Source organism: Ictidomys tridecemlineatus, chromosome 5 (genome assembly GCF_052094955.1).
Source record: "Ictidomys tridecemlineatus isolate mIctTri1 chromosome 5, mIctTri1.hap1, whole genome shotgun sequence".
NCBI classification, from domain to species: Eukaryota; Metazoa; Chordata; class Mammalia; order Rodentia; family Sciuridae; genus Ictidomys; species Ictidomys tridecemlineatus.
Window position 1 is genome coordinate 128402381 of NC_135481.1, and position 9982 is coordinate 128412362.

The following is a 9982-nucleotide window of genomic DNA, read 5'->3' on the forward strand; positions in this document are numbered from 1 at the left end:
AACTTAACCAAAGAATGCCATAGACTGCAGGTGATGAGAATGGACCCCATTTGTAGGGCTAGAGTTGACCCAGAAGGCTTTAGCTGCAAGGAGAACATGGAACTATATAGATCATAACAGAAGTGAGTCAGGGGGAGGTCAGCAATAGGGGATGGATCATTCAGGACTCTTCTTCAACCACTATAGAAGTATTTCAGTATTGTAACTATCAGGATTGGTGATTTGAATCACAGTCTCTGACTGGCAGACCACAGGAGTGCAACTGTGCTGCAAACTCCTTGTTCAAAATCGCTAGACTGCCCAGTTGCTATGATGACACCCTTCTGAAAGGAGGTCCCATGCATGCCATGGCACTATTGGTCTTGACCCTGAATTCAGATACTAGCTGCTGGGAATTATGAGTGCAAGTTGATAATTATAATTGGAATAACCCAGAACTTTGTCCTTCATCTTGCATGCTTTGAAGAAACTTTTACACAAAAAATTATTTTGATATTAAAATCTATTTAATGAATGTCCTGAGCTAGCTCTGGGTCATTATACCTCCATCAGCACATAATAATCCACCTAGTCCTAGTTTCCTCTCTACATGTGTCTGTTTGTCTTTTCTTATCCATCGGCCCTCATCAGTTTGGGAATTAACTGCCATGCAGGTCATAGCCATTCTCTTTGGAGCCATGAAACAGCAGCCTGCAGGCACAAGTGGAATCAATCACTCCGAAGCACTCTGACGTAGGTGACATGTATGTATGAATAAACATCTGGCCTGAGTATAGATAAGGCATCCTTGAGGCTTAGCCCACATAATTTTTGCCTTTACATTCTTATAGTAGGGCTCAGTGCCTTACCTTCATGCTGGTGCTCTAACTGAACGAAGAAAACATCTTATCTCCATGTAACTTGAACATTATAAAAGAATGTACAAGGACCCATGAAGAACTATTTTCTGAATAGGAATGGTCTTTCAAGGGCCATGTTCACAATTGGATGAAAGATAAGTGTTTTCTCAGAGACTATTTGTGGTCCTTCCAAGGTTCATAGAAAAAGAATGGTATTCAAATTTCAAGTTAAAATCACCTCACCTTGGAATAAATGGCACACACAAAAAAGTTGCTGAATGGTCTTTGAGGCAGGGATATCTCACAGAAGTGTGGGCAGTGGTAAGGAGTCCATTGATGGATCAGCAACAGCAGAAAGATGATTACATTTCCAGGTATCAGGTGCAGAGAAAGACGTATTCCTGGGCTTTGGCCTGAGGCTGTCACGGAAGAACTGCTGCCACCTCAGCAGTGGCCTTAGAAAACATTTTAGGAAGACAAGAAAGGTCATGGAATGAACACTCTGGTCTCTTTATCCACAGCCCATAGCACTTCCCATCAGTGCTTTTCATTGGCTAATGGTGAATGGTGACCAGAGGTTCATCTGGGATGATGGAGCGGGGAACAAACTCAGGATGCTGCTGAAGTGTGACAGAGAAGAGTCTATCAAATAGTGCAGAGTGGTGAATTTCATATGGACATATCTGCATTGATGGTCTGATGGCTTTCAAAATTCTTCCAATTTAACCAACACAACTAGAGTATGTGCTAAAAGAAAGGGGTTTGAGAGACTCTCAGTGATGATTGTCTATCTTTTTAGTACAGTATTTTACCCATTTTCTCTACTAAAAATGCCTTTCTGTGCTTAGTACTACCAAGGTCAGATAATGATTAAGAGAATTTTCAAGATGGAAAGAAGAAAAACCAATAATATAAACTCCATGGATGGAGAAGTAGAATCTATTATGAAAACATTGAAGGATGATGAAGATGAAAAGTTAAAAAGAAGATAAAAATTTTGAATTAGAGAGCATCAAGAAGATAAAAAACATAGAAGTGGGAAATTATTTCTTAACAAAATCATTAATGAGAATTTAATTAGCAAACTGCTTTTCTTGAAAAAGAGTCATAGCTAACAGGCAAAGTAACATTTATGTGTCACTTAAGCAGTATTAGATCTGAAACTCCATTTCTGCCATTACAAATCAATAGAGGAAATAAGGCTTCTCTCCAGGACAGAGGTGTTTAATCAATAGTTAAGTTTTTGGTGAAATAGTCCTGTGCTGTCACTTGCATGATGAAGAACCATGTGTTAAGAACAAGCCCAGACAGAAGACTAACTTTATTCTAATGTTAAAATCAATCTCTTTGGAACAGAGATTATGATTTGAACAAAAGAGAACACATTCTTTGATGTATTTCATATTGCCTGCACTACCAGTCATCTTCAGCAGGTGTCATTTCACACACTGTGAGATTGTTAGCACAGTAGAGTGACCAGAGAAATTTGCCCAGCTGAAGCTGAATTCCAGGAAAAGACTCAGGGAAGTTGGAAAAATATTTTAACTTGCTCTTTGAGATTCATCCATCACAAATGTAGAATTACATCTGGCCTTAGTATTATGGTTACAGATTCATTAGCAGACAAGAGGTGGTGGCAGAGACTGGGAATTAGAAATTCGCATAAAGTGTAACTAGAAGGTTTAAAAAGATTCTCATTACAAGAGCATTTAATGAGTTGTCTGCATTATCATGTTTATATTCTTTATATTAGAATAACTTTTTTCATCTATGAGCATACATATACTTTAGCATTGGCAAAATATTTGCTAACTAAGACTTCACATTCAAATTCTGGAAGACTTCATATAATGTGTTTTGACAGCAGAAACACATGTCATTAGCTACCATACAGTCTGTTGGCTTAGTGCAATATAAAAATGCAAGATTGCCATTAAAAAGCAAAACAGAGGAGAGAAAGTGGAATATTAATATAAGGATACCACAGTATAATGCCATCATATGGCATATTGCTAGTGTGTAGAATAAATGAAGCTGAGATTGTTTAAAAAGAGTCACTCAGTGAGATGACCTTTATTATCAAGGCCCTATGTATGATAGTGTTTTGTTGTTAAAATGCTTTTAAAGTTATTTGTCATATAACTTTAATTATAATAACCAATTATTATATATTTATATATATTATAAATATAATTATTATATATTTATAATATATATATATATATATATTATGTAACCACCACATTCAGTTTCATTTTCTTCATCTGGTAGGCTGTGGTCAATACCCAGAATATGTACAAAAGTTTAAGAAATTTTGGGCAGAGAAAAAATAAGAATAATAAAATGAACATATTAGGATATTTAATAGGAGGAAACTAATTAGCCTTCCGCACCTTTAGAAGTCCAAGCAAGTTGAAAGATTTATTAGTCAGCTTTTGTTACTATGACAAAATACATGATAAATCAACTTAAAGAAGGAACTATAAATTAAAATATTTCATGATCACTAAACCAAAGAAATATTATACAAAGAACTCAAAAACAAATACCAGAGCTCTCAAATGGTTGAAACTCTCCAAAAGAGCAATTAAATATGTAAAAATTATAAATAAATTAAATCTATGAAACAAAAAGTCTCAGAACAGTAGGCATCTCACAGTAATTCTGGATATATATGGTCTGACTGGCAGAATGTATTGGAAAACCCAAAGCAACATATGCTGTTTGTAAGATACTCATATTAAATACCAATATATTTAAGACTTAAAGTAAAAAATGAAAAAAAATATAATCAATTCAAATGAAATCCAAAAACAAGCAGGAATAGTTTTTCTCATAGCTCATAAAATAGATTTTAAGCAAAAATTAATCAGAAGAGATGAGGAAAGTCACTATAAAATGTTAAAAGGAATGATCAAAAAAAAGATATAATGATAAGAAGTATTTATGCCCAAAGTGTTGAAGCACTTAATTACATGAAACAAACACTTCTTTAGTACAAGTCCAGTCAGACCCCAATACAATGATATTGGGTGATTTGAATGTACCCCTCCTACAATAGATAGGTCATCCAGACATAAAATCAATGCATACAATTGTGATTTATACAATACTATTAATCAAATGAATGCATATTTTATGTCTATATAATATTTCATCCAACAACAGCTGAATTTTTGTTCCTCAGGAACTCATGGTATTTTTCCCAAAATAGGCTATATTTGAGGTCAATAAGCAAGTCTTGATAGAAACAAAAAAAAAATTTATATTGTCCTTGGTACCTTATCAGGTCATAATGAAATGAAATTCGAACTCAAAAGCAGGAAAAAAGTATAGAAACCACATAAAAACATGGGTATTTAACGATTATCTTTTAAATGAATGGGTAATAGAAAAATGAGATCAGAAATAAATAAAATATAGAATCAAACAAGAATAGAGATACAACATACTAAAATCTCTGTGACACTATGAAGGCAGTTTTAAGAGAAGAACATTTAGCATTAAGTGCCTATATACATACACACATGTACACATACACAATAACAGCACACACAAAAAAATCAGAATGATCCCAAATGAACAATCTAATGCTACATGTTAAAGTCCTAGAAATATTGGAACAAACTAATACCAAAACCAATGGAAGACAGAAAATAATAAAAATCAGAGCCAAAATCAATGAAATAGAGAATTTAAAAAATACAAAGGATCAATGGACTAAAGAATTGGTTCTTTGAAAAGATAAATAAGATTAATGAACATCTAGCCAATTTACCTGAAAGAAAGAAAAGATGCAAATCAACAAAATTAGAGATAAAAAAGAGAGATCACCACAGACATGTCTAAAATTCAGAGGACCTTTAAGGTCTATTTTAAAAACTTATATTCAATAAATTGGAAGATCTAGAAAATATTTACAAATTGCTAGACACATATGTCTTTCTCAAATTGAACCAAAGAGATATAGGAAATATAAACAGATCAATAGCAAGCAATGTGATTAAAGCAGCAATTAAAAGTTATTGTACAAAGAAAAGTCCACCTGAGTTCTAGCAGACTCTTAAATAACTAATGTCAATTCTCCTCATATTCTTATATGTAATAAAAAACAAGAATACTCTCAAACTCATATTATGAAGGCAGTATCATCCTGATACCAAAAGCACAAAAACACACATCAAGGAAAGAAAAATACAGACCAAGATCCCTGATGAACATACCTGGAAAAATACTAGTAAAACATTAGCAAACCATGTTCAAAAACACATTAAGAATATTATATACCATGATTAAGTTAGAGTCATCCAAAGGATGCAATATTGGTTCAATATACATAAATCTATGTAATTCATCACAAAGACTCAAGAACAAAAATTGCACAATCATCTCTACAGATGCAGAAAAATCCTTTGGCAAAATTCACCACCCAGTTATGTAAAAAGCATTGAAGAAATTAGGGATAGAAAGAAATTATCTAAATATCATAAAGTCTATATATGACAAATCCAAACCTAATTTAAAACCTGAAAGCTTTTCCTCTAAAATCAGGAACAAGAGAAGGATGTCCACTCTCACCACTCCTATTCATCATGGTTCTTGAAATTCTAGCCAGAGCAATGAGGCAAGAGAAGAAAATTAAAGGGATGCAAATAGGAAATAAAGAAGTCAAACTATTTCTGTTTGCTGGTGACATGATCCTAAACACAGAGGACAGCCCCCCTGCAAATATATATATATTCTCCCCCCCACTGGAAGATGTCTACATCTGATCAACAAATTCGGCAAATAAGCAGGATTAACATACAAAAAAATCAATAGCTTTCCTATGTGTCAATGATTAACCTTATGCAGAAAAAAATCAAGGAATCTGGGCTGAGGAGGTGGCTCAAGCAGTAACACCTGGCATGCTTGGGGCGCTGGGTTCGATCCTCAGCACCACATAAAAATAAAATAAAGATGTGTCCACCGAAAACTAAAAAATAAATATTAAAAAAAACAAGGAAACTACTTCATTCACTGTAGCCTCAAAAAAAATACTTATGAATAAATGTTACAAAGTAAAATACCTCTACAATGAAAATGGTAAAATACCTCTACAATAAAAATTATAAAATATTGAAGAAATAAATTAAAGAAAACCTTAGAAGATGTAAAAATTGAACATGTTTTAGGGTAGGTAAAATTAAAATAATCAAAAAGACCATATCACCAAAACAATCTAGAGATACATATCAAATACCAATGTTAATCCTTACAGAACCTGAAAAAAAGTGTTCTAAAATTTTTATGTAAGAATAAAAGGCTCAGAGTAGCCAAAGCAATCCTGAGCAACAAAAGCAAGGTTGGAGGCATCACAATAACTGATCTCAAATTATATTACAGAACTATAATTACAAAATCAGTATTGGCATAAAAATAAATATGAAGATTAAGCTGGGTGGGGTGGCACACTCCTATAATCCCAGCATTTTAGGAGGCTGTGGCAGAAGGATGGGGAGTTCAAAGCCAGCCTCAGCAAAAGCCAGGCCCTAAGCAACTCAGTAAGACCTTGTCTCTAATTATAATACAAAATAGGGTTGAGGATGTGGCTTGTGGTTCAGTGCCCCTGAATTTCATCCCTGGTATCCCCACCAAAAAAAAAATTAAATAAATACAAAGATCAATGGAATAGACTAGAGGACACATAGACAAACACACCAGACATAAACACAGTCATCATTTGACCAAGTTGCCAAAAACATACATTGGAAAAAAACAAAACTCTTTTAACAAATGGTGATGGGAAAACTATATATCTATTTGTAGAAAAATGAAACTATATCCCTATGCCTCCTGCTCCACAAAAATCAACTCCAAGTGGATTTTAAAAAACATAGGAATTAGACCAGGAGCATTAAAACTCCTAGAAGAAAAAATAGGTTCAAGGAAAGAAAAATACACACCAAGATCCCTGATTGCAAAAATACTAGTAAAACATTAGCAAACCATGTTCAAAAACACATTAAGAAGATTGTACACCATGATTAAGTTGGATTCATCCAAAGGATGCAATATTGGTTCAATATCCTTAATAAGACTCCTAAAGCTCAAGAGATAAAAACAAGTATCAATGTGCAATGTCATTGAATTTAAAAGCTTCTGCACAGCAAAGGGAGTGCCCTCTAACCCACCGGATGCTTCAGCGAAGAATACATGAGATTTCAGCAGCCGACTACACCATGGCTCAGCAAATGAATTCATTAAGAGTGTAAAGAAAGAGTCTACAGAATGGGAGAAAATCTTTGCCAGTCACTCTTCTGACAGGGGGTTAATATCCAGAGTATATAAAAACTGAAAAAGATTCGGGTCCTGCATATGGGGGAGAGTCTTTGAGTAACCGCATTTTTCTTTTTCTTTGTCCACACACCCCAGGCGGTGAACTGGCCTGGAACTCCGAACAACATGGGCTGAGATCATGGCTACATCTTCCGGCTGCCCGCTGTGGGAACTAGGCCTCACTGAAGCTGGGGTCTTCCCTCAGGGTCTTTGTGGCCAAGAGCCATGGCCTTGCCTAGTGTCCTGTGTTCTTCCCTGAAGCATCAGGTGGAGAGGACACTCCCGCCTGCCCAAAGCTCAGCTTTTTATGGGCACCTACTCAGCTGTCTCAAGAGCAGCTTGAGGCTGAAAAAAAAACAAGATCTCGGAGGTCATGGCAGACCTCACTGGTCTCCTCCCAAAGAGAAGCTTCACCTGGATACAGGTACTGAAAAGGATGGATATCTCAGTTGTTAGAGAATTTTGGAAATGGAACTTCTTTTCCTGAGATCCATGTGGTGCAGTATCCATTGGATATAAGACCAAAGGGAAAAAATGTCAAATGCACTGGCCATTCAGGTCCTGAGAAAAAATTAAATATAATGCAATTGCTCAAAAATGACAGTCAAAAGACAAGGTCATTTATAGCAAATTCACTGACCTGGTTCCAAAGAAGGTTATGAATATAGATGATCCAGAAAAGACCTGCTGAAGAAGCTATTAAAGAGATAACAGAAAAGTCAAGGGTAGCCTTAGAGAAATCAGTAAGCAAAAAGTTTGCCGCAGCCATGCTAATACCAGCAGCTTATAAACTGGCTCCTGCTTAGGACATCCCCTACACACCATCTCAGCAGGGAGTGGCTTTCAACTCTGGAGATAAACAGATGGTTATTTGAATGATAGAAATGCAGAATGATCCAATGGTACCTTCAAGATTCAAGATTAATAAGAAAATTTCCTACACCTGTCTTGCATTCTTCCTACACCTGTCATGCATTCTCCTAGTCAAAAGGTTACTGTGAAGGAACAACAAGAGTGGCAGATTCCTCCTTGTACTTCCAACTGGAAAAATGCAAAGGATTATAAAATTTTATTTGATAAATGTCTAGCTGCTGATGGAAGCGGACTTTGGACAGTAAACATAACAGAGAATTTTGCCAAACTGGCCAAAGTGCTCAACATTGCTGATCGGAAGGTTCATGAAGCTGTGGAAATAGATGCACAAGTAGCAAAAGATGGCTCAAAAAATAAAAAAAGGAGAAATATGAAGAAAAACTTTTTAAAAAATGGCTCCAAAATCCAGAGAGAAAAGAGCAGGATCAAGACCTGTGTGGAAAAAGAGGATAGTTAGGCACATGAGATGAAATCGGTCATGATAGACAATAAGAGAAACTGCATGACTGGAATATTCTTAGGGCAGCTTCTGATAAGAGGTCAAAGCTGCAGAGAAATGAGAATAGAAATATCAGTGCTTGGTGTACCTAGTCCTTGGAATTCTAATGAAGTGCATTATAACCAAAAGCTTTTCAGCCAATCCAAGGGTATGGACAGTGGATTCCTAGGTGTAGAGAATGAAATTTACAATGTTTATGATCAAGCCTGGAGAGGTGGTAAAGATATGGCCCAGAGTATTTATAGGCTCAGTAAAAATCTGGACAAGAACATGTTTGGTAATGACCTAGAAACCAGAACAAAGACCAAAAGATTCGTTCCTGACAAGTTTTTTGGTTTAAACCTTAGAGAGGCCGAGAAGACCAGTTCAGTTGGAATAAAATCCTTTGGGTTTTGACAAGTATTTGGAAGAAGCCAAACAGCATGGTGGCTGTGAGGATTGAAAATTCTACTTTGAATTATTTAGCTTTTTTAAACAATGGGTTGTGTTTGTGCTTCTTCTACCTTTCAATTCGTACAGAACATACTGCCCCCACACAGTATTAAGACCATTTTGTATGATGCTAGTAGTCTGGGGTAATATTTTACATAAGAACAACTGCTTATAAATAGGTTACCCCAACCATGATGAGAAGGTTGTGCTTACCTAATTAATTTTGCAGCTATTGTGATATTTTAGTTTGCAGTGGGGAAAGTAAGATCTTGCTTAGTACAACTGTTTGTTTCAAATAAAACATTTAGACCCCAAAACAAACAAAAAAAACCTCAAAACACTTAACACCAATAAATAAATAAAATGTTTTTAAAAACCCACTAAAAGATGGGCAAAAAGATCTAATTAGATATTTTCTAAAGAAGAAAAACAAATGAACAAAAAACATATGGAAAAAAAATGTTCAACATTTTTAGCAAAATCAAACTACACTAAGAGTTGCCAGATGCAGTGGCACATGCCTGTAAAACCAGTGACTTGGGAGGCTGAGACAGGAAGATCGCAAGTTCAAAGCAGCTTCAGCAAAAGCAAGGTGCTAAGTAACTCAGTAAGACCCTGTCTCTAAATAAAATACAAAATAGGGTTGGGTATGTGGCTCAGTGGTCAAGTGCCCCAAGTTTAATCCCCAGTACAAAAAAAAAAAAAACCTAAACTAAGATTTTATCTCACCTCAGAATGGCAATCTTCGAGTTAATGATAATTGCTGGCAATGGTGTGGGAATAAAGGTACACATACATTATTGGTGGGACTGCATATTAGTACCACCACTTTGGAAATGAGTATGGAGATTTCTTAAATGAGCACAAATGAATTCACCCTATAATCCAGATATCCCACTCCTAGTTATTTAGCCAAAAGAATTAAAATCAGCATACTATAGGAGAAATACATACCAATGCTTACAGCATGTGATATTAATGTGAGATCTGATGTGCAATGTCCTGGATTCTATGCCAGTAG

General features: G+C 35.5%; 1 pseudogene; it reads left to right on the top strand.

Annotated features, from left to right (window-relative positions):
• Window positions 1-647: 647 nt before the first annotated feature.
• LOC144377670 (SNW domain-containing protein 1 pseudogene) lies at window positions 648-9074 on the top strand (annotated as a pseudogene).
• Window positions 9075-9982: the final 908 nt, after the last annotated feature.